Below are 25,289 nucleotides of genomic sequence, written 5' to 3' on the forward strand. Positions count from 1 at the left end.
ATGAGAACACAGTTACACCAATACACTTTAAATTGCTTATTCCTTTTCTCACATTGCAAAGGCAGAGATGAGTAGTTACAATAGCGATTATGTGTCTACCTAAAATATTTACAAGCAGTTCTTCACAAGCAACATTTGTAGATCCCTTCCTTGTATTATCGCTATAATATCTACTTCTTTTTAAGTGTGACCTTGTTTTAAATATATGATGGTCTCTAAGTAACCACCCTATCCTATCTCCAATGCTTTCACAAAATAGAAGGAATACAACCTAAAAGAAATGGGAAAAATTCTCTTGCATGGGGTCAATACTTCACTGTATCACTGTATCACTGTCATCCCGTTGTTCATCGATTTGCTGGGCAGGCACCAGTAAAGTCTCCGTGTGAGACCTGTTGTTACTGTTTTTGGCATATCGAATAGGCCATGGGTAGCTTGCTAGGCTCTGCTGTGCGGGCGAGATATTCTCGGTAGCTTGCCGGGCTCTCCGAGGGGGAGAAGAATCGAACCAGGGTCAGGCCTTACCCACTGTGCTATGACTCCAGTCCGGGTCAATACTTATTTGTATAATTATTGGGGGGGATGGGGGGGCTAATTATTGCTCAGGGAGTCCAAGGTCAATTTCTGGTGATCCTCTCTGTCAACCAGTTCACCATACGATACAGCCACATGGCGCTGCTGAGTCTTGTGGTCCTGTGAGCCACCAGGGCCACCACAGCATTTTTTTCAGGAGCCTCCACCAGGCCTAGGGATCAAATTTATGGCTGTCCAGTGCCCTATATGCACCCTGACCCCTGCCTGAGCTTTGCTCCCAGGCCCAGTGTAGTAACAGTTCTAAAAGGATGCTATTAACTTAAACGGAGGACTTTAGCAATGAACAGATATGAATGTTTCCAGAGTAAAAGTTTCTCATTTCATACTACAGTAAAGGAAAAAATGTATCTTTTAAAATAATTTTTTTAAAGCACCATGATTTGTAGAGGTATTCATAGTTGAGTTTTAGACATACTATATTCCAGCACCAACTTCCCCACCCGTGGCAACTTCCCCTCACCAATGTTCCCAGGTTCCCTCCCCCAAAACCTGCCTCCGCCTTCAATCTTGACCGACACCCTTTTAAATTCAGTTGTCAAACTCTGGGTCTCATGATTTCAGTAACACCATGGTGTGGATATTTAGTTCTATCATCCATCAACACCACCGATATACCTGACTCTCCTGGACGCTGCACCCAATGCTCTCCTCTGTCTCTTCTCCCCTCCCCTCACTCCACATCTTTCCTTCTCCTCCTGATACACAGAAGTCAAGGGCGATCTACATATCCCCCCTCCCCAACACCAATACCCAAAAGTCCATGGGTTTCCAGTATACAAATAATGAAAGGTAAGAAAGAGATGTTTAAAAAACAGTTGTGCCTCAGAAAATCAGGTACCTTGGAATCAGTTTAACTAAAGAGATAAAGAACCTATCCAAAGAAAACTACAAAACACTACTTAAAAAAAAATAAGAGAGAACACATGAAAATAGAGACGTTTTAATTTCTCGCGCTTTGTAGTACAGTTTGAGGTTGGGAAAGTTGATGCCTCTCATCTTCTTTTTCCAAGGATTGCTTTAGCTATTTGTGGGGGGTCGTTGCTCCATATGAATTTCAGGAGTGTTTGATCTATTTCTAGGAAAAATGTTGCGGGTATCCTCATAAGGGCTGCACTGAATCTGTCTAATGCTTTGGGGAGTATTGCCATTTTGATGATGTTAATTTTCCTGATTCATGCGTAGGGGATGTGTCTCCATGTCCTTGTCTCCTCTCTTCCTCCTGGAACTAGCGTTTTATAGTTTTCTTTGTATATGTTCTTTCAACATTGTGTTCAAAGGCCTGGCAATAGCAATCAGGGATGAAAGGGAAATCAAAGGGATTCAAATTGAAAAGAGGAAGTAAATTGATCTCAATTTGAAGGTAACATCATGATATAAATTGAAGACCAAACTAAGTCCCCACAAAAAAAGCTCCTAGAAACAATAAACCAATACAGCCAAGTAGCTAGCTACAAAGTCAATACACAAAAATTGGTCGCATGCCTATATACATATAATAAATCAGAGAAGAAAGAGATCAAAGAATCTTTATCATTGAAAGTGTCAGGCCAGATCTGCCCTTCCTGAAACAGCACAGCAGCGTGCCTGCAAGTCTTGGGGCCCCATGCTTCTGTCCTGCACCATCAAATAGCACCCAGAGGACAGGGATTGGCCCCTTTTTATGTCAGTCTATCCTCCAAACCCAGGGGCATGCCCCTCAGAGCTGGACCTGCCCCTCCCCACCCTGAAATCCATGCAGTCACATGCCTCCAAGCCTGGGAACCCCATCCTTATGTTCCACATGTCATATCTTACCCGTGGGCTAAGAATTGGCCCTTTTCATACCAATCTATCCTCTAAGCCCAAAACAGCAACAGACGCTGGTGAGACCATGAGAAAACACTGCTACAAACATCATGTATTGGAGGCAGGTGGATGTGACACTCCTATTTCCCAGCCTTAAATCTCACTTAACTCAAGTGACAAACTAGCTGACTGTAGGATATCATGGGTTTGTCCTTTCTCCCTTGTCACAAAGAGTTTGGGTTTATCTGGTAATAATCTCTAAACATTTTAAGACAACATTGGTATGTCCTGTTCTCCTTGCCGCAAGGAGCTTAGGTATATCGGGCCACGCCCATCAAAGTGCTCCCGAGTCACTCCCATTCCTTTGTCTATCTGTAACCACTTCTCTATGCTCTCTTCCCCAACCAGTTAATCAGCTTTTCCCCCTAATCAGACTCTGTTAATTTGTAAGGTCAGATCTTTCTAGGACACTGAACTTGTATTGTAAGTTAATATTGCCTTTCTCCTCTCCTTATGTCTTCTGAATAGTCTACTTTAAAGCAATGTCCTTTTTGTATTGACAAAGAAAGACAGTTGTTAATACGCTTTTGTAACATGGGATTTAATTGGCTTCGAATATTATTCACTCCCAGGCATCTGCTTTCTCGACTTAAGCCTCAGCTGCCCTTACTTCCTAGCACCCCAAAAAGCAGGGTCCTGACAAAGGATAGGACGGACCCAGGGCAAATGGTGAGTTATATGCTATCCTGGCATCGAGATGGGCCTGGCCAAAGTGCCTAATGCTTAACTATATGTTAAGAGTTTGGTCATGGACAAATGCTGTCATGATCCATAAGAAACGACGAGACTAGGGCCCTGCTAGGGATAGGAAAGACTAATCTGGCCTGAACACTGTAGTCTAAGATCAAGGTGACCCTAGGAGAGCAATTCTATAAGCTTAATGCATCTCTTGCTATGCCCATACAAAATGATTAATATTATGAATGCTTATATGTTAGTTGGACAAGGAGAGGAGAAACACACCCATGGGATTCCACTCTTGGGTGGGTATCCTGCTGAAAGAGTATCTGTCCTAGAAGAAGCATCCCCTGAGGGAAAGAACTTTACCCATGCTGATTGTGAACACACCTATGTGTAATCCCCAACCCCTCATGCTGGGGGATTTAAGTAGGCTGGAAGAGTGGGCTGGGGACCAGTTCCAGTGCGAGATTTGGAGAAGCCAGATCCAGAGGAGAAGGAGAATAAAGTAGCATGGGGGAGGAAGAAGCAGGAGGAGAATCAGAGGAGAATGGAGATGGGAATGGAATAAACTGCAACTGACACCACCAGCCTGGCCTTGTTCCTTCCTTCACCTGCCTCGTCATTGCCATCAACCTCCCCCGGGTGGGGGAAGCAGCTGGAGACTACCGAACGCAGGCGGCGGGAGAGATAGAGCACCTCTGCCCTGTGCCCGGTGTGGTGCCCCTTCCCTTCTTTGTGTGTTTATACAGCTGACAACTTTCTGGGCACACTCAACACTGCATGGCAAGGAAAATTACCTGAGTAGCAACTGTATTGCTAGTAGTTGTCTGGTATATATATATATATAAAAAAAAAAAACTCAACATTTTAACAGCTTTAAAGTACTGGGACTATAAAACTCCACTACGAACATCCACAAAACTAGAAGAAGATGGGACAGAAATCCAGGCTATAAGTCTGCAAGCCCATTGAAATGGCTAAGCCTGGTCAATGAGGAACTAAAATCAGCATTCACTGCAATGGCAACTGAAATTAAACAAGCGCTTGCCAGCAAAATTAAGAAATCACTGCTTGGATGGAATAGAAGGAGCTGATGAACAGAAGCAGAATCTCACAGGGTGAGAACCACATAAAATGAACCTGAAGACAAAGTACCACCCAACAGGAAAAAGAAAATGAAAAGAGAAACAAAAGGGGGCTAGAGTGGTAGCACAGCAGGTAGGGCGTTTGCCTTGCACACAGCTGACCTGGGTTTGAATCCCAGCATCCCATATGGTCCCCTGTGCATCACCAGGAGTGATTCCTGAGTGCAGAACCAGGAGTAACCCCTGTGCATCGCCAGGTGTGACCCCCAAAAAGAAAAAAATATACACACAAAGATGAAAAAGGGACATAATGATTACAGAAAACTTCTAATGCTGTGCAATATAAAACTGCTAGGGGGAAAAATGGTCCCTTCTAAGTGTTCTAGCTGTGGGTAATGAAAATCCATGTTAAAAATAAAAGATGACGCTGCTGCTTTAAAAAGACTGGCAAGAGGACAGTGAGAAAAGATGTGTTGCCTGGAGGCGGGGACCAGCTGCTATCTGCCTGCATTAAGAACTCTGCAGTACCTTGCGCTCCCACATTTGGGGTTTAGAACTTAGGAAATTTCCTGTTACCGCCCATCCATCTCTTCTTGCTTCCCCCCTCAATTTTTTTCCTTCCCCATTCTCATTTCTGTAATTTAAGCTCCAGGTTAGGAACTCAGACACACAAGTGGTGTAGAGGCAAGGCATATGTATGTGTCTAAACCACAAGTCTAAGAAGCCTAGCAACGCTGTAAGCAGAGACCACAACTGCAATAGCTAAGCTTGAAATGTTTCTATCAGAGAGGTGGGGCAGGAACCTGGGACAATGGTGGAAAGAAGCTGACACTGGTTGTGAGATTGGTGTTGAAATGTTATGTGCCTAAACCTCAATTATAAAAAAATTTGTAAATCAGAGTGCCTTAACAGCACACACACACACACACACACACACACACACACACACACACACACATCTCTCTTGCCACCCACACTTCTCCGAACACCATTTACTTCTTAGGCCTCTTCATAAGTAAAGTTATTCAAAAGAATTATCTCCCCTCAGTGTAATTTATGACATTTCCAAAGAGAATGAGAAGAAGGGTGGGACGGACAGGCAGAGGGATCTTTAGAGGGGGGCTTCCACTGAAGCAGCAGAGTGGATACAGAGACTCTTAAACAAACGGAGATACAAGGCTAGATGTCTGGACGTCTATAATATCATTAACCAATATTAAATCTGATCAATTAACATAAATGTCTACAGAACCTGCATTTCCTCCCCTTTTGTCTACTTCAGATGGGACTATTTCATTAAAACCAGTTTTAACAAGTTTGTCAAATCAAACCTTTCCTTTTTGTCCTCATTTTACTCATTCTCTCTGCAGCTCCACTTACCTACCTCCCTTTGCTCTCTGTCCTAGTTTTCTTAGCTTCCCGGGAAGCACATTCACCTGCCTTTCCTTTCTTCCTTCTCTTGCCTCTCCCTCCTGTATGGACTCTACATCCATTCGCTAGTTCTCTTTCTCATGTTCCAGGCTAACAAAAGGGGAGTGAGAATGGAAATGGCCAGGAGAGAAAACAAGAAGTGAGCAGATCCAACATGAGTTTCTGAGTCTCAGATAATCAAGAAAGAAAAATGACAGTTATTAAGACATCACATGCCCCAGGCCTATGCAGAATACAGAAGCAGCTCCAGAAAAGGCATCCTAGTTTAAGGCAGCTTTACATACAGCAAGTGTCTAGGAACTGGACAATGTAGGCCAAAACCATGAGCATTTTCTTTCTTTTTCTTTTTTTCAAAAGTTTATCTTTATAAAATTGCTCACAATAATTTATTACATTCAATATTCCAACACCAATCCCACCACCATTATACCTCCTCACCACCATTATTTTAAATTTTCCCAACCATCACACAAGCTGCCCCAATAGCAGGCCCTAAATAATTTACTTTGTATTGCATTATGAATAATCCACTAAAAGTGGTCAAAAAAAAAGTTTCCTTAGAGGAAAGTGTGTGAAGATTGTTGTATCTTACTGTGGAGCCATTATGCCCCTGTATAAGAGATTACTAACATGTTGAACCATGTGTGCTAAATAGTTGTGGTTTTTTTTTAAAATCAAGATTGGTTACCTTCTACTTTGCATCCATCCCTTGTGGGGTGCTACTCCTGGTACATGGTGGTGTAGAGTATGAGATGTTGCTCCAGGAATTCTAAAATTTTAAATAGGGCAATACAGCTGGAGTTATATTTTTAACTGGATGGTGAGTTTGGGGTCTGGAGGCATCTCTGCAGCTTATGGCTCTCTTTTACTCACATTTACTTGTGAGTGTCTGGAGCATGGCTGTTAATGAGCTTATATGGTGCCAGAGGCAGTTTGTGGGGGTGACTTCCAGGCTCCCAGAAGAACAGTGAGATGGGGGAAGGTCGCCCATTCCTGACTCTGTGAGGTCTGGGAGATTTTGGTCACAAAACCTGCAAACCTAAGGTTTTCAACAGATTCACTCATGGATGAGGCTCGTTCTGAGCCCGAGGAGGTCAGCCGTGAGCATGGCAGCAATTGGGTTCTGGAGAATTTTGGTTGCTGGGGCTGTCTGGGTGGGTGGTGGGCTTCCCTCCCCCTCCCCCCAAAGAGGGGGTGCCCCAGATGAGACTAATCCTGGCATGGGGTCTGGAGGTATCTCTCAACCACGAGCATTCTCTTGACCTGTGTGCGTGAACACAGACACAGACACTGTCAAGGTTATCTGCGTTCCCAGCCTCTGCCTATCCCAGTAAGTCTCAAGGTCATAAACAGCCCAGTGACGCTTCCTATTTGCCATCCAGGAGGTGGATGAAAAGACCGAGTCCCACTTCCAAGCCTACCTGCCTTCAGTTTCTGCAGACTGTTCTAGGTCTCTGCAGGCCCTTCCAGAAGGTGTCTGTTGGTCAGGAAAGCAGGTTACACAGTCCTCTGCAGAGCACAGTCTGGAAAACCATGCTACAGCCCAGCCCACCTCCCCCGCTCATGGCCCCCAGTGCGGCCCCAGACAGGCAGCCCTCCTGCCCTCTTCCCTATCCAGCAGGCACTGGCAAGGCTGCACAACCTCCAACCTTGGTTCTCGGGATCAGCAGTCCTGAGACTCCACCCAGGCGGCCAGAAGCTAAATGCAAAGGTAGAAGGCACCCCTGCAGCCTGCTCCGGAGCTCCAGAATCAGCTCCCCACCCCCAGCCCCCGCCGCGCTCCAGGCCTACTCCAGGAGAGGGTCTCTGTAGGGGAGATCCCTATATTCATACCCGCAGCTCCCTGAGGGCACACCCCTCCCAGAGGCACACACCTGGGCCAGGAGGCCTGGCCTACTGCCAAGGGAGCTGGCATCTGCCAGGTCCTGCTCATGGCCACCCACTGCACGCACTAGGCTCCAACCACACCCCCATCCCACTTCCCCAAGCCCCTCCAATCCTCACCCCTGCTAGGCCACCCTGCCTGTTGCACCTGCCAAGATTTGGCGACTCCACGTGCTAGGCAGTGAGCACAGGGTCCTGAGGGGCAGGCAGGAGGGGGCGTGGAATTCTCCCCAGGCCTGGCACAGCCAGATGGAGTCCGGGTCCCTAATCCCTAAGGAGAGCCAGGTCTGCAACAGAGGTAGCCAGGACATGGCAGGGGGTGAGGCCTGGGCTCTCCCTGCCAGTTGTCCCAAGGGTGCAATGCTTTCATCCTACAGTCAGCCCCAGGGAGGGGCTGGGAGCCTGGATGATGTGCTAAGCCCAAAAATGCAGACATCACCGACAGCAACTGCTCACCTAGGTCTTGGTGAAAGGGGAGGGTTTGCATGGCAACCCTGTGAAGTGAAGCACCTATAAGAAACTGAAATCCAGCAAGACAGTGCACTCAAAAGGCACTTTCCCCCACTCGCTGTGAATCAGACCCTGGAAAGCATCCCAAGGAGAACCACACACTTCAGGCTCTCACCAACCCCAAAAGCCTCCCTGACACTGCTGCACCTGTGACACTCTCAGTGACAGGACTTTGAAAACATGCACCATCTCCAAATGTTCCTAGATCAACGCCTGTAGGATGTCATTGGTTTGTCCTTTCTCCCTTGCCACAGAGTTTGGGCTTATCTGGTAATAATCTCTAAACTATTCTAGACTACATTGGTATGTCCTGCTCCCCTTGCCACTAGGAGCTTAGGTATATCAGTCACACCCATCAAAGTGCTCCCGAGTCACTCCCATTCTTTTGTTTATCCGTAATCATTTCTATGCTCCCTTCCCCAACTAGTCATTCAGCTCTTCCCCTAATCAGACTCTGTTAATTTGTAAGGTCAGACCTTGCTAGGACAGTGTACTTGTATTGTAAGTTAATATTGCCTCTCTCCACTCCTTATGTCTTCTGAATAGTTTACTTGAAAACAATATCCTTTTTGTGTGGACAAAGAAAGAGAGTTGTTAATATGCTTTGGTAACGTGGGATTTAATTGGCTTTGAATATTATTCACTCCCGGGCATCTGCTTTCTCGACTTAAGCCTCAGCTGCCCTTACTTCCTAGCACCCCCAAAATCAGGGTCCCGACGAGGGATGGGATGGACCCAGGGCAAGCAGTGAGATATGTGCTACCCTGGCATCGAGATGGGCCTGGCCAAAGTGCCTAATGCTTAACTATATGTTAAGAGTTTGGTCATGGACATGTCATGTCATGATCCAAAAGCAACGAGGAGACTAGGACCCTGCTAGGGATAGGAAAGACTAATCTGGCCTGAGCACTGTAGTCTGAGATCGAGATGACCTCAGGAGAGCAATTCTATAAGCTTAATGCATCTCTTGCTATGTCCATGCAAAATGATTAATATTATGAATACTTATATGTTAGTTGGACAAGGAGAAGAGAAACACACCCATGGGATTCCACTCTTGGGCGGGTGTCCTGCTGAAAGAGTATCTGTCCTAGAAGAGGCATCCCCTAAGGGATAGAACTTTACCCCCTATCAATTGTAACCACACCTATGTGTAAGCCCCAACCCCTCATTCTTCTTAGGGATTTAACTAGGCTGGGAGAGTGCGCTGGGGGCAAGTTCCGGGGCCAGTCCCAGGGTCAGTTCCAGGGGCCAGTCCTGGGGCCTGTCCCTGGCCAGTCCCAGTGTGAGTCCCAGTGCCAGATCTGGAGAAGCTAGACCAAGATCCAGATCCAAAGGAGAAGGAGAATGAAGTAGGATGGGAGAGGAAGAAGCGAGGGGGGGGGAGGTGTATAGAGAGGAGATTGGAATAAACTGCAATTGAAACCAACCCACTTTCCTCCGTTCCTTCCTTCGCCTGCCTCATCATCACCCACTTTCCTCCGTTCCTTCCTTCGCCTGCCTCATCATCACCATCAGCCTCCCCGGGGTGGGGGAAGTGGCTGGAGACTACCGAATGAGGGTGGCAGGAGAGATAGCGCCGCTGCCCTGTGCCCTGTGCACAGTGCGGCGTGGTGCCCGCTCTCTTTTTTCTTTTTGTGTTTTTACACAAACGCCATCTCCACTCTGGGTATACTCTGACTTTTAACAAAGAGAAGGTTTCGGAAGGTTTAAGAACAAATAAGTACTCAGGGGGCTGAAGAGACAAAGGCAAAGATACCCAAGTACAACAACAACAAAAAACTCTCATTTTCTAATTCACATTTATTTATTTATTTATTTTTTTGCTTTTTGGGCCACATCCAGCGATGCTCAGGGGCTACTCCTGGCTTTGCACTCAGGAACCACTCCTGGCGGTGGTTGGGGGACCATATGGGATGCCGGGGATTGAACCTGGGTCAGCCGCGTGCAAGGCAAACGCCTTACCCGCTGTGCTATTGCTCCGGCCTCCTCTAATTCACATTTTTAAAGGAACACTGTTTTTTGCAAAACAGAGATTCAGTTCACAGTAAAACCTAGTAAAAATAACAAGGCAATAAAAAAATTAAAAATAACAACTGTATTTACATGTTTTAGACATTACTAGTTTATTACTAGTTTATAAAATTATATTTATTAATAGAGAAATGAAAATGCTTAAAAGTGGAAACAGGGGGCCAGAGCGATATTACAGTGGGAGGGCATTTATCTTGCACACAGCCGACCCGAGTTCGATCCCCAGCATCCTATATGGTCCCCAAAGAACTGCCAGGAGTAATTCCTGACTGCAGAGCCAGGAGCAATCCCTGAGCATCGGTGGGTGTGACCCAACAATAAATAAATAAATAAGAAAAAAAAAGTGGAAACAAAGAACCACTAATTTTGAAAAAAGCCAGACAAAATGAAAGAAACAGAAAAAAATAATTCCTTTAATGACAGACTAAGCACAGCAAGACAAAGAACAAGCAAACTTGGAAGGGTATATCAAAAAAGTATTCAAAAATACAGCAGAGAGAGAATAAAATAGTGAAAGAGCCATTAAGTAATGTGAAGATCAGAGTAAGAAGTTTTATTGATACTTAAGTGAATTCTAAAAAAATAATAAAAATGTCAGTATTTGAAATGAATTTGTTGCAATTGCTTTATAATTTTTTATTTTATAACGTAGTTCACAATAGAATTTGTTGCAATTGTTAAAAGACAAGTTCTAATTCTCAGAACCTATAACTAATGGATCTCACGCACGATAAAAAGGAAACTAGTGGGGACCAGAGCAACAGGACAACGAGTAAGCCTTGCGAACGGCCAACCAGGGTTTAATCTCCGACATCCCATACAGTCCCCCGAGCAACAGTGCAAGCAGGAGTAATTTCTGAGTGCAGAGCAGGAGTAGCCCCTGAGCATTGCAGGGTGGGATCCAAAAAGGGAAAAAAAAAAAGGAAGGAATCTGTGTCCCTAGATGCACAGGTAAATTTGTTAAAGAAAGATCTTAGTTATTTCAGTTTAATGTGTTTGGCTTTATTAAGCTTTTCTGATTGTTCTGTCCACCCCAAAGCAAGCACTCTAAAAGTTCCCTACAGTAAGACATGAGGATGACAGTTTTGAAGAACAAAGATGCAAAGTTTTCTGAAGATGCCAACCTCTCTGGTGCACAGAGGAGAGTAGGGGAAACAGGTTACACTCAGAGTTGCCAAGGTTATTAAAAACAGTCCAGAGCAGCTAATTCAAGAAGCAAAGTAAAGCTAGAGGGGCAATAAATAGAAGAAAGGGAGAGGATAGCCCTAAGACAGAGTACAGGGATAAGATGGCTGCCTGGCACGTGACCAGCCGCTGTTAGATCCCCAGAACCCCACATGGTCACAGGAACATGAGGAAATTGGCAACTGCATATCTGATGGGGTATGAAATATTTATAAAAATTAATGAATACACCATGTAAAGGAGAGCCTGTTCGGGATGGGAGATGCAGGCTGAAAGTAGACTATAGACCAAACATGATGCCACTTAATATCTCTACTGCAAACCACAACACCCAAAAGGAGAGAGAGCAAAAGGTAATGCCCTGCCATAGAGGTGGGGTGGGGTATGGGGAAACGACGGGGTGGGGGTGGTGGGAGGGACGCTGGGACCTTTGGTAGTGAAAAATGGGCACTAGTGGAGGGATGAGCACTCAACCACTGTATAACTGAAATGCAAGCACAAAAGTTTGTCAGTCTGTAACTGTACCTCATGGTGATTCACTAATAAAAATTTTTTTAAAAACATAATGAATACACTTACTCTTTTAAAACTGTTTCTTTAGGATATTTTTCTGAATAATATGTATCACTGTATCACTGTCATCTCCTTGCTCATAGCAAGCGGGCACCAGTAATATCTCCATGTGTGACTTGTTGTTACTGTTTTGGGCATATAGAATGCATCACTGGTAGCTTGCCAGGCTCTGCTGTGCGGACGAGATACTCTAGGTAGCTTGCCAGGCTCCCCTAGAGGGGCAGAGGAATTGAACCTGGGTCGGCTGGGTGCAAGGCAAATGCCTCGTACTTGGATGGGAATAAATGATGAAACAACAAATTACCACAATCTTGAATTTACAAATTAATCAAGGAAACTGAGAAAACAACATAAATAGATTTTAAATGATAATTTATTAAAGGCACATAAAACTCTTTTCATAAAGCTCAAGGCGCTTCCTACGGACAGAATATGAACCATAAAATCTGCAATACAAAAATTGCCAAAAGTTTAGTTCTTGTTACAAAACCATCACAATTAGGATTTTCCGTCCACAAGGTGGCGCCCATGTTCAAAGCAAAAAATTTTTCTAAAATCCTACATATTCCAAAATTACACACTAGGACATCTTATCTCTGTAACCGTCACTGTTACTGTCATCCGGTTGCTCATCGATTTGTTCAAGCAGGCACCAGCAACATCTCTCATTGAGAGACTTATTGCTACTGTTTTTGGCATATCCAATACGCATTGCCAGGCTCTGCCGTGCGGGCTCCATACTCTCAGTAGCTTGCCGGGCTCTCCAAGAGGGTCGGAGGAATCGAACACCGGTCGGCCGCGTGAAAGGCAAAAGCCCAACCACTGTGCTATTGCTCCAGCCCATCTCTGTAACTTCAAATTTGTTTTTAAGACAGAAAAATCATTCAATTGTTAGCTGTTAGAAAAGATGAAGTCATAAAATTTTCATATAGGTGGATCAACATGGAAAATATCATGTTAAGTGAAATGAGTCAGAAAGAGAAACAGACATAGAAAGATTGCACTCATTTGTGGAATACAAAGTAACAGAATGGGAAACTAACACGCAAGAATAGCAGAGATAAATACCAGAAGGATTACTCCACAGCTTAGAAGCCGTCCTCACATGCTGGGGGAAAAGGCAGCTCAGATAGAGAAGGGACCACCAAGTAAAGGGTGCTAGGAGGGCCCGCTCGGGATGGGAGATGTGGGCTGAAAGCAGACTACAGACCGGACATGATGGCCACGTAATATCTGTATTGCAAACCACAACACTCAAAAGGAGAAAGAGAGCAAAAGGGAATGCCCTGCCACAGAAGCAGAGTGGGGTGGAGCGGATGGGGTGGGGGTGGTGGGAGGGATGCTGGGATCATTGGTGGTAGAAAATGGGCACTGGTGGAGGGATGGGTACTCAATCACTGTATGACTGAAATACAAGCACAAAAGTTTGTTAGTCTGTAACTGTACCTCACGGTGATTCGCTAATAAAAAATTTTTTTCAGAAAAGAAAGAAAACTCACTCAAGTAACAGAACAAAAAAATTCAAAATTTGAAATGTCCCTATCATTTGGGGGAATATGCATACATATTCCTGTTGAGATGCTCCATCTGAGCAATACTGATGGAAGTTCAGCAGCTCTGGCCCCAGCTCATAAATGTAGTTTAAACTTTTTTTTGCTTTTTGGGTCACACCTGGTGATGTACAGGGATTACTCCTGGCTCTGCACTCAGAAATTACTCCTGGCAGTGTTCAGGGGACCATATGGGATGCTGGGAATCGAACCCAGGTCGGCAGCACGCAAGGCAAACGCCCTACCTGCTGTGCTATAACTCCAGCCCCTAGTTTAAACTTTTGTTCTGATACTTAGAAACATTCTTATTGTGGTTCCAACATAATTCAAAATGGAAAGAAATTCAGGATGTTTGTGATAAATTATTTATAATGTGTATGTGCCACAACGAACTACAAAATAAATAAATAAAAATTAAACTTGACTGAGAGACACTGGGTGATCTCTGAAGCTGAGTATCCCAGAAAGGTCTGGCCATCACCAGGCCAAAAATCTCTGGACCCAGTCAGGCTGGTGAGATCCCACCCTGCCCCAAGGGACCCAGCCCTGACAGCTGAAAACCGCCAGACCTCAGCCGCTGCCACACTCACGGCCACTCTCCACACATTCGGGCGAACCTCACTCACGAGTGAACCTTTTCCCAGACCATGAAGACACTTCATAGGACACACCCTACCCAGACTCCAAGAGCACTGCACCCCATTTGATGGGATTCAAAGTAGGAGGCAGCCAACCTTAGCGGGAAATATTATATTATTTCAGTTTTGCTTTGGGGCAGGGTTGGGTTTCTCGATGGAAACACCCGAAATAAGGTGTAAGTGTGGTGGGATTGGTGTTTGAATATTAAATGCAATCAAATATTGTGAACTACTTTATAAAATAAGAAAAAAATTAAAAATCTCTGGACATTTGGTGGAATGGAGACAGACTGAGTTCCTGTCCTGCCAAGGGTCCACCACTCCACCCGCTGACAGCCGGTTCCCACCACCACCAGAGAAAAGGCCAGTTTCAGGACAGATCTCAACGAGAATCTGGCAGCTGAGTCATTCTGGGAAGACCTGGTTACTATCAAGCCAAGGTCTCTGGGGCCTTAGCTGTACTAAGGGGAAACCCATAGCAATGCAGATCTACATTAAGAAAGAAGAAAAAAGCCCAAACCAACACCTTAAACACACATCTCAAAAATCAGGAGAAAGAAAAACCAAAATATCCAAAGAGTAGCAGAAGATGGAAACATAAAAACTAGAGCAGAAATCACTGTCACTGTATCACTGTCATCCCATTGCTCATCGACTTGCTTGAGCGGGCACCAATAACATCTCCAATGTGAGACTTGTTACTGTTTTTGGCATATCGAATATGCCATAGTAGCTTGAAATCAACAAAATAAAAACCAAGAAATCAATTCAAAGAATCAAAGAAAACAGCAGCTGGTTCTTAAAAAAACATTAGAAAAATAATAAATAAACATTTAGCTATACTCACAAGAAAAACAAGAGAATTTGTTCAAATAAATTAGATCAGACATAAAAGGAATTACAACAGATCCTTCAGAAATTCAAAATAGAATGAGAGCTTTTTGCTCTTTAACTAGAGAACTTAGAACGTTATTCATATAATCTTCCAAAGCTGAACGAGGAGGAAGGAGAGGCCACTCACAGGTAAGGAAACTGAAACACTAATTAAGCATCTCCCAGGAACAAAAATCCTGTACCAGAAGGATTCACTGGTAAGTTCTATCAAACCTTCGAAGAACATTAACTCCCTATACTCCTTAAGTTCTTCCAAAATATAACAGTGAAATAAATAAGTGGTATAGTCATATATCCAAAACACAAGACTCCACAAAACTAAAAATATGAGAACTGCAACCACTGAAACTTCATAATGTGCCTGTCAAGTTGACAGGTGGGGATAGGGTGGGAGGGTGGGGTGGAGAGGGAATATGGGAACACTGGTGAGGGAAACTGACCCTGGTGGTGGGATTGAGATTGAAATATTATATGCCTAAAATGCAACTATCAATAACTTTGTAGATCATAGTTTTTAATAAGAAAATAATGAAAAATTAAAAATTAAAAAATAAAACTGAATCCTTATCTCACACCTTACAAAAAGAATTTGTTTTGGAATCCAGTGGATCCAAGATTTGCAGATCAGATAGGAATCTTTAAGGTAAAATGAGAAAAATATAGAAAGAATGCTCAAAGATTTGTATCTGATATGTCTTCAATGATATAACACCACTGGCAAAAACAACAGAATCAAAAATAACAAATGGGTTCCTGCTCTGAAACTCAGTGCTACAACATACCAGCAAGCCTGGGCATCCCATCCACCTGTCCCGTGTCCCCAATCATACCCTAGGCCAGCGATTGCTCTCATCTTTTTAAAAATTTTTAATGAATCACGGTGAGATACAGTTACAGACTCACAAACTTTCATGATTACATTTCAGTCATACAATGATCGAGTACCCATCTCTCTACCAGTGCCCATTCTCCACCACCAATGTTCCCAGATCCCTCCTGCCATCCCCTCCAACCCCCATCTATCCTACCCACCCCCACCTCTGTGGCAGGCACATTCCCTTTTACTCTCTCTCTCCTTTTGGGTATTAGAGTTTGCAATACAGGTAGTAAGTGGCCATCATGTTTGGTTTCTAGTCTACTTTCAGTACACATCTCCCGTCCCTTGCGAGGCCTCCAAGCATCATTCACTCACTTAGACTGGCCTCACCTTAACCAAACTTGAAGAATTGCCTGTTAAAATAGCAGGCTGGGATGGGATGCAGAGGAGAGAGAACTTGAAAACATTGATGGAGGGAAGCTGACACTGGTGGTGTCATTGGTTATGTAACACGGTACGCTTAAAACTCAACTATGAATAATTTTTAAAGTATGGTGCTTTGTTCAAATAATTTTTAAAATAAACAAATGGACCTACATCAAATTAAAGAGTTTTTGCATGGCAAAAGAAACACTAGCTAAAATTAAAGGCAAAATGAATAATTTCTCAGGGGAAAAATATTCACACTCAACATATCAAAAGATTGATATCCAAAATATATAAAATAGTCAAAAAGATCAACCAAAAAAATCCAGGGCCCTAAAAAAATTTGGGAGAGGAAATGAACAGGCACTTCTCTCAGGAAGATATATGGATGGCCAACAGGCACATTAACAGTGCTACATCATCACTTGTAATTAGGGATATCAAAATCAAAATGACAATGAGCTATCATCTCACAACAATGAGAATGGCACATATCAAAAATACTAGAATAACCTGCTGGCAGGGATGTGGTCAACTGGTGGGAAAGTTGTCTGGTTCAACCCATGAAAAGCTGTAGGATAACACTGGTTTGTCCTTTCTCCCTTACTACATGGAGCTTAGGTTTATTGGGTTACACCCATCACAGTGCTCCCAAGGCACTTCCATTCCTCTGTGTTTATCTTTAACTCCTTCTCTGTGCTCTGTGTCCCCTATCTGTTAATCACCTTTATCCCCAAATCGGACCCTGTTACTTGTAAGGTCCAAAGCATAGTTTACTTTAGAGGAATGACCTTTGCAGTTTGAAGCTTTCTTGTGTATTATTGTTTGATTAGGAAATTATAGTTGGGATATCTTTGTATGTTTACGGTGAGTACAGAGAGGTGAAGAAATGCACAGCTGCTGAGTGAATGCCTGCCTGGCCTGTCTTAGTTTCCGGGGATGGTGGCTGTGCGGTGCCAAGCCAGGCTGACTAGCAGTCCTCCCCTCTTCGGGGGCAAGGTTCAATGCAGACCCCAGAACAGAATAGCATGCTGAGTGCAGTCAAGTCCTCGGCGTTTCTCCTCTTATTTTTCTTACCCTCTTATCTTCTTTTCCAGGTCGTTGTCTACAACTTCATTTTTCTACTTTAAGTTCAAATTATCTGATTTCAAAGTCTAGACTCTTTTCCAAATTTTATAATTATCACAATGAATTAGTTTTTAAAAATACTGTTCACTTTTGTTTTACCTATGAGATTTTCAGTTTTGGTATAATTTCAAAATTGAAGTCAGAACACTTTCTAATATGCATGTGGAAATTTTAGCTGTTGTTCCCAGGCCGGGCGTGGGACTTCTGAGTCCTACCTCAGAACTCCTCTGTACTCAGTCACAGGAGAGGACAATGTGGAAAATACCCCGATAATAGTCTCATCTAGGAGAATTATGAAATATTAGTTCAGATTTAAATTTATTTAACAAAAAAAAAATGCTGCTGGTTCTACCTCCCTTGCTTGAGTGTCTTTATTTTCAAGTGTATTGAGTATATTCAGCAAAGAGTTACTGAGTGTTTACACTGTATTAAACTGTATGGGGCTGGTACCTGCCCTCAGGTTGGGTCACACATCACTGTGGAGGACAGGTAAGCTGTATCAGTAAGAAAAGAAGGGCAACTGTATGTGAGAGGTCTGTACAATTTTTTTGGGGGGGGGACACACCTGGCAATGCACAGGGGTTACTCCTGGCTTTGCATTCAGGAATTACTCCTGGTGGTACTCAGGGGACCATACGGGATACTGGGAATCTAACCCGGGTCGGCCGCGTGCAAGGCAAATGCCCTACCCACTGTGCAATAGCTCCATCCCCAGGTCTGTACAATTTTGAAAAGGAAGAACTTCTTTGGAAGACACACTTTCCTACCGCAATACTATAAAAGCTGTAGTTATTAAAGAGGTACAGCATAAAGAGAGAGATCAAATTAATAAAATTAATTGTGTAATTAACTCATATTTATTATCAAATTATTTTGACAAAAATGCCAAGGCCATCCAGCGGAAAAAGAATAACCTTTTCAAGGTCAAGGATGCTTCTCACAAGTAGATTAATTGCTTTGCATTTGTTAGGTGCTGAGTTTGATTCCCAGGACCACCAAAAGAATGATAATAGTAGTTGTACTAGTAGTATTAGTAATTTCACCAACAAATAGTACCAAATAACTGAATATCAACATGCAAAAGTATGAAGTTGGATATCTACTTTACAGTCTATACTTCCTTGTATAGACTGTAAAGTAGATATGGATCAAAATGTTAAATCTAGGGGCTGGAGCGATAGCACAGCGGGTAGGGTGTTTGCCTTGCACGCGGCCAACCCGGGTTCGATTCCCAGCATCCCATATCGTCCCCTGAGCACCGCCAGGAGTAATTCCTGAGTGCAGAGCCAGGAGTAACCCCTGTGCATCGCCAGGTGTGACCCAAAAAGCAAAAAAAAATAGTTAAATCTAGAGTTAAAACTATAAAACCTTAGAAGAAAATAATAGGCATAAGTAATCATGCCTCTGGACAAGGCAATCATTTTGTAAGAATGGCATAAAAAGGACAAAGGACAATAGGAAAACTATAATGAATTTAACTACAATCAAACTTTAAAATGCTGTGTGGTCATCAAAAAGAACCAGAGCATCCAGTGCTTGCACAGATGTGGGGAGACAGGGACTCTTCTTCATTGTTGGAGGAAATGCCGACTGGTCCAACCTTTCTGAAAAACAATATGGGCATTCCTCAAAAAGCTAGAATTGAGCTTTCATACAACCTCGCAATACCACTCTGGGAATATACCCCAAGGGTCAAAAGCACACTGCAGAAATTCGATCTGCACTTCTAGGTTTATCACAGTACTATTCACAATAGCCAGAATCTGGAAACAGACGAGAGGTTAAAGAAACTACTGTACAAATACAAAATGGAATACTATGCAGCAGTTAGGAAAAATGAAGTAATCAAATTCTACTTCAATGGATGAACATGGAGAGTATCATGCTAAGTGAAATGAATTAGAAGGACAGACAGAATGACTTCAATCATTTTGTGGAATATGAAAAACATAATATGAGACTAATACTCAAGGACAGTAGAAAAAAGGGTAAGGAGGATTAGTCCATGGTTGGAAGCCTTCCTCAAGTGCTGGGGGAGAAGGCAATTGGGATAGAGAAGGGACCATTATGACAAAGATATTTGTAAATTATCACTCTGGATAAGGACTGCATGCTTAAAGTAAAGGAACAAACACGATAACCTCTCAGTATCTGTAGTGCAAACCATAATGCCCAAAAGGAGAAAGTTCCTGCCATAAAGACATAGAGACAGGTTGGAGGACAAGGGGGTGCCTGGGGGAGGGAAACTGGGATCATTGGTGGTGGGAAATGGACACTGGTAGAAGGATGGGTATTGGACATTGTATGACACCCAATCATGAACAGCTTTGTCATGTTGACTAAAAAAATTAAATTAAAAAAAATGTGTGGCAAGCAAAAGTGTCAAGAAAATTGGATCAAGGTCAGAGAGATATTACAGTTTAAAGCTCTTGCACTGCATGTGGCTAATATGGGTTCCATCCCTGGCATAACATGACCCCCTGAATGCCACTCGGGTAGATCCCCAAGCACAGAACCAAAGGTAGCCCCAGAGACTGCTCTCAATAGACACGTCTGATATTTGCTCATAATAGACACTTCTGATAGAGTAGCCCAAACACTTCCTGCCCATAAAATCAAGAAAGTAGAAATCAATCCAACAAATAGGAGAAAAAATCTGTGAATCATAATATGAAAAATGACATATTCATAGCATATAGTTCTTAGTAAGAAGACAAATAATGCAATTTTAAAATGAACAAAAGTTCAGAATAGACATTTGTCCAAAGTGATGCAAATGGTCTTTATATACAAAGGACATGAAAAGATACTCAACATCATTAGTTATTAAGGAAATTTCAATCATAATCATAATGAGTTATTTACCATTTCACATCACAAAATGACTATGATAGAAAAAAAGAGATAGGGGCTGGAGCGATAGCACAGTGGGTAGGGCATTTGCCTTGCATGCAGCCGACCCGGGTTCAATTCCCAGCATCCCATATGGTCAGGGGTAATTCCTGAGTGCAGAGCCAGGAATAATCCCTGTGCATCGCCGGGTGTGACCCAAAAAGCCAAAAAAAAAAAAAAGATAATAACAAGTGTTGTAAGAATATGGAGAAACTGGATCTCTTATATAATGCTGTTGGGGAACAGTACACAGCATATGAAAAGAAGTCTGGCACTTCCTGGCAAAATTAAACAACCGGCCCAGAGATGAACCAAGAGCCGCGGCACGAGAAGCAGAGCCTCCCGCCTACTGACTGTGATCCTGAGGTCTCCTAACCCATTTTGGCACCAGAGCAGATTCTTGCAGCCATGCATTTTGACTGCGAACTGAACTACAACCTCGTGCAGCCCGGGGAGGGATTTTTTTCCCTCTCCACCCCATTTTTCTGAGCGAAAATGGCGGCAGCGGCAGCAGCCACGCGGTGAGAGCCACCCTCTAAGACCCCTACACCAGGAGGTAGGACTTTCTTTAGTGACGTAGCCTGTAGGTGATCCTGGGAGGGGAGGTGTTCCCGGCGCGCCTTCCGCCCAGAGATGAACCAAGAGCCGCGGCACGAGAAGCAGAGCCTCCCGCCTACTGACTGTGATCCTGAGGTCTCCTAACCCATTTTGGCACCAGAGCAGATTCTTGCAGCCATCCATTTTGACTGTGAACTGAGCTAAAGTATTAGAAACCCAAAACCGCGCGGCCGCTTCACTTTTACCAAGGAAGAGAAATTATTAGATGATGCTTATTCAGCAGGCCTGATTGTTGGGGAAAATTTCCAATCAACAATAGTGAGTTCTGTATGGAAATATGAAATGTACTCAATATATAGAGAGAATAATGGGAATATCATCAACTACTTAGATGGGGGTGGGGTGGGAGGGGGGTGTATTGGGGTTCTTGGTGGTGGAACGGGTGCACTGGTGAAGGGATGGTGGTTTAATCAGTATTTGACTGTGACTTAAACCTGAACGCTTTGTATTTTTTTTTTGTTTTCACGGTGGTTCAATAAAATATTTCTTTAAAAAAAAAATAAAAATAAATAAATAAAATAAATATAATATTCTTTTCCCAAAAAAAAAAAAATTAAACAACCTATGATCCAGCAACTCCACTATTGCATAGATACCCAAGATAAAGTAAACTATTCATTTACACAAAAACTGTATACAAATGTTCACAGCAGTGTTCTTAATAGCAAAAAAAAAGGGGGGGGGAAACAACTCATGATCTATAAGTAAAATATGGTCTACAATAGAATATTACTCAGCAAGAGTACAATTAAATAAACAGAAATAGATTTAATTCTATACAATGGTGTTTGTTCAGTAAAAACATCAGATATACTCAACAAAATTTAATTATGTTACAACTTGAAAGAATCTTTCAAAAATACTTCGTGACAGAAACAAGATCTAAGGGACCACACTTTGTATGACTCTACTTACACAAATGTCCAAAACAGATAAATCAAATATATAAAAATCAAAAGTAAATTAATAGTTTCTTAGATCTAGAGTAAGGTAGGGATGGAGGATGTTGAGTCCAGCTAAGGGGTACAGGCTTTCTTTTAGGAGAATAAATGTCCTAAAACTAAGACTATGGTGATAGTTGGCGATCCTAAGAATAAACTGAAAAACACTGAACTGTACATCTTAAGTAGATGAATTCTGAGTATGTGAATTATCTCAATAAGAATGTTCCTTATACAGGAGCTGGAGAAATAGAACACCAGATAGGGTTCTTGCCTTGCACGTGGCAAACCCAGGTTCAATCCCTAGCACCCCTTGCGGATCACCATAAGGTGATTCCTGAGCACAGAGCTACGAGCATGGACTGAGTTCTTCTGAGTGTGGTTAAAAAAAAAAAGCCTCAAAAAACATTCCTTCTACATATACACACAGAGGTTAAGTGATTTTTAAGCATATAATATGGGTTCAATGCCAGTGACCTTTGATGGCACTCAGATTGACCTCTCACTGAACTTTATTTTCTTTTTGTAAATTTAGAAGAATAGCAGCAATTACCACTTTTGTAAGATGGATGGAAAGTACCTTGTTTCCAACTGATTTCACTCACTTGTTCTTATTTGTTCTCATAGAACACTTCTTTCCTCTAGTCTTACTGACCAAAATAATTAAAACAAGGAAAGAAGTTTTTCTCATACAATTTAAGTAGCTTTTTAAATTAAATGTTTAAGTAACTCTTTTTTTAGGGGAAAGGGGAGTCACACCCAGCAATGCTCAGGGGTTACTCCTGAATCTGCTCTCAGGAGTTACACCTCATGGTACTCAGGGAACCATATGGGATGTCAGGGAAGGAACCTGAGTCAGCTGTATGCAAGACAATGCCCTACCCACTGGACTACTACTCAGGCCCCTCAAGTAACTTTGTAAATAATTTTAAATTAAGGAACAATTAAACAATTGTTTTATGTAATTTGAGTAACTTTTAAGTAACAATTTATATATTTTCCCACTAACTAAAAGAAAAATGTGTGTGAGATGTGAAAATATCACTGTCATCCCTTTGCTCATCGATTTGCTCAAGCAGGCATCAGTAACGTCTCCATTGTGAGACTTCTTGTTACTGTTTTTATGAAAATATATAAATATTGAACAAACACTTAAAGTGTTTGGTTCTGGTTATGTCAGAACCAGAATGCAATCCTGAGTAAATAAGAGGTATAAGTAGATATACCAAGTGTTGCCTTCTCCTAAAATTCAAACTTATTTTCTGTTTTGGTAGGTAAACCATGACCAACCCCTCACCTCCGAAACAAAAAGATGTTCGGGATATTGGACACTATATGTACTTCTGGATTGCCAAGAAGTGTGAGAGCAGTTTTTGCCATTTTTCAGCAGGCACTTGTGGCCACTGCATCACTGGGCATCCAGAGACGGAAAGACCCGCCCTTTAGTACTTCCATTTACAAGAAGGGAAACTGAGAGATCTGTTTAAAGTCACACAGAAAAATCATGTACATCAATTAAGGTAACAGAATATGATAAGAAGTAATATATTATATAAAAAATTCTGAACCTGAGGATAAGAAAAGTCATATCTAGTCCCAAAATTGCCATCATATTGCTACTGAGCCATATCCTTTCCATATACCTCTAGATTCAGAAATTTTACAAATAACAGTAGCTAATAGACACTAGACGCTAAACTGAGATACTGTGAACAAAAATGTCTGTTTAAACCTAAGTCTATACTTATAGAAGTTACAAGATAAAATGCTGCAAAAGTCAGATGTTTGGGTGGGGTTGGGAGTGGGGTCCCAAGTGGTGCTCAGGGGGTCTGGGAAGTCCCACTGGCGATTCTGGTGAAGGGTCAGTGCACAGCTTTAGGATGCAGTGTGCTCAACCCCTCAAGTGCTGGAAATTATCTGTGCAGTGTCGGGGGCCTCCGAGCCAAACCCAGCAAGCCAGGGATCTCCAAGCCTGGACCTGGAGAACCTCACACACCTTGTGGGGCCGGAAATCAAACCTGGGTCAGGTACATGATGGACACACACCTTGACCACTGTCCTATCTTATCTCCCCCAGATCTCCACAAAAACCTCACCACTGCCCTAGGCGCAAACATCACTCCTGGCCAGCTCAGGGATCAGAGGTGGGGCCAGGGGTTGAACCAGGGTCAGCGGGATGCAAGACAAGTGCCTTAACCCCTGTATCATTTCTCCCACCTCCAGATCTTTTTTTAAAGAAAGCCGGTCATCACATAATCACACCCTGTGATACAGAGTCACTGCTTATCGGAAATGAGGTGGAGAGAGCACACAAGCAGAAAACCTCACGGATAAAATCTGATGACAAATCAAAGCTTCTCTTAGCTCACCCTCACAAACAGGAGCCCAGTATTCCTTTGACAAATGCTATCACCTGATTTACCGCTGATTCAGGTGGTAGAAGCATCATGATTAACTACAAAAATACATGAAACACACATACAGCAAATGCCAGTCCGCTCCTCTCGTTTCAGCCCCTTCCTGTGAGTGTAGTAAGCTTAAGAAGGCGGTGAGCTACCTTGGACAGCTCTACTCTACCGCTGGATCAAGTATCATAGAAACTAAACTATGCCAGCACGCTCCAATGCTCAGTACAGGGCCACCACACAGTCCCCATCTGCAAAGCAGCAACAACGACTCCCACCTCACAGAGGGACTGTGAGAATGAAATGAATGAAAAAAATACATACATGCAAGAAAGTTAATACAGTCTCCTGACATCTAGCAATGCATAAAACATAAGCTGCAGTTATCTCCAGTTATCTTCCCCCGCCCCGCCCTGTGAAACATGGACTTACAGGATTATGAAAAGGACTAAATGAGTTAATATTTCTAGTTGCAGTTAATGTATTTTAGAGGGACATAGTAAGTACTACGCAATTATGACGTGCTATTGTTATCATAACTGCTTTGGTTTGGGGGGTCACACCCTGGGGTACTCAGTGGTTCTACTCCTGGTTCAGTGCTCAGAGGCTTTTCCCCAGTGGTGCTCAGAGGACCATGTAGTGACAAGGGTCAAACCTGGGGCAACAGCATGCAAAGCATGTGCTCTAACCCTTTGAGCCGTAGTAGCTCAGTCTTAACTTTATTCATTTTATAATTTAGATGATCGCCCAACTTACAGGTATCTAGACCACTGGTTCTCAACCATATTTTTTTCTGCTTCCCCAGGCACTTTTGGCGGTGTTGAGAGATACGGGATATGGTTCACCATCAGAACTGGACGTGGGAAGAGCTGCCATGTACTGAGTAGAGGCATCTTGTGGGCAGAGGACAAAGCTGCTGCTAAACATCCCATCCCCAGTATGTTTGATCTAAAATAACAAGTTTTGTGCTCATTTCGGAAGCACATATATTACATTTGGAATAATACAAAGATTAGCATGACCCCTACCTAGACAAGAATGACACATTTGTAAACTGTTCCACATTTTTTTAAATACTAAGTTTCAAGGTTAGAAAACACTACCATGGACTAAACAAATCAACCTTTCCTCCTCCTCTCCTGAATTCCTTCATCTTCT

General features: G+C 42.9%; 1 protein-coding gene and 1 non-coding gene across 3 annotated transcripts in view; one reads left to right on the top strand and one right to left on the bottom strand.

The window, feature by feature from the left end:
• Positions 1-25,289, bottom strand: part of PAK1 (p21 (RAC1) activated kinase 1) — a 163,043-nt gene that overhangs the window by 89,574 nt on the left and 48,180 nt on the right. The gene's annotated exons all lie outside the window — the stretch shown is intronic.
• Positions 25,097-25,200, top strand: LOC129402901 (U6 spliceosomal RNA). Its single transcript, XR_008628924.1, has one exon. It is a non-coding gene; the product is annotated as a U6 spliceosomal RNA (small nuclear RNA).

This window comes from Sorex araneus, chromosome 2 (assembly GCF_027595985.1).
Source record: "Sorex araneus isolate mSorAra2 chromosome 2, mSorAra2.pri, whole genome shotgun sequence".
In the NCBI taxonomy this organism is placed as follows: Eukaryota; Metazoa; Chordata; class Mammalia; order Eulipotyphla; family Soricidae; genus Sorex; species Sorex araneus.